The sequence below is a fragment of the Setaria italica genome, chromosome V (assembly GCF_000263155.2).
Source record: "Setaria italica strain Yugu1 chromosome V, Setaria_italica_v2.0, whole genome shotgun sequence".
In the NCBI taxonomy this organism is placed as follows: Eukaryota; Viridiplantae; Streptophyta; class Magnoliopsida; order Poales; family Poaceae; genus Setaria; species Setaria italica.
This window is the reverse complement of record NC_028454.1, coordinates 43,118,557-43,119,608: the sequence shown is the minus strand read 5'-3', so window position 1 is coordinate 43,119,608 and position 1,052 is coordinate 43,118,557.

Below are 1,052 nucleotides of genomic sequence, written 5' to 3'. Positions count from 1 at the left end.
GCACAAGAAATGTTTCAGGAGCTCCCAAGGAAATGGTTACAGAAGCTGTCCAAGAAAAACGGCATCCGTGCTAATTTGACCAATCTAGCAATGGCGAATGCACTCCAATCATTGAATACTGTAATTGGTATTGATGAGGATACATCAGCCGGGTACAGTGCTCTGGAAAGGAGATCAAGCAAGCGGCAGCTGCCAAGAGTGACGACAACATAATGGATAAGGCGATGAACCTGGTGACAAAAAGAAATTCTCTGGAATCGGGCTGTTTTTAATACTGGTTACGACTTTGGTCTCTACTGTAACGTGAGGAATCAAGGGAAACTATCTATTCAGCGAGCAAAGCATTGCAGATTATCGTTTTGGATATTTTTGCTAAGAATGGATAGGAAACAATAATAGACTTTGCTTTTGATTATTTCCCGTACATCTTTTCATTTTTTTCATAAGCTTTTGAGCTAAGAATGCTGTAAAATTTGACTATATTTCTTTTTTTAAAAAAATGAAAGTGCCAGTGCGTCACGCACTCACGCTGTTCTTATGCTGTGACTGTAAGCTAACCTTCGATTCCATCCTTCGATTCTATCAATCTTTATTAAAGGGGATACACGCGATCAATTGCCAACATTTATTGAAGTGTCTATCTGAGAGAAGTGATATATACTTTTGCACGGAGTGGTCGAGGAACAGTGGGATCCTGGTTCGTGAAAGATGCAGCATGCCAGATTCTTGGTGCTGTACGAGCGGTAACACGGAGGACACCTGCGAGAAGGATCTTGGTTGCTCCGGGACACGTAACGCCGAGAGATCCCACCACTTTAGCGACGGGATCTCTCCTTTTCCGGTGAGATTCGGCCGTTTCGTAGAGCTCTATCTCCGGCTAAAAACGGCTCCGTCTCCGGTTCGTACGGTGGAGTAACTTTTCTAGTGGATCTAAAACTGTTTTGGAGTCCATTCGCATCATCAAGATAATCTTCTTGGGGAGGAGATGAAAGCTGAAAAGCCGGTGTCGAACTTAAACTAGATGCTGCCAGTTTTTGGTTCGGGATGAGAGA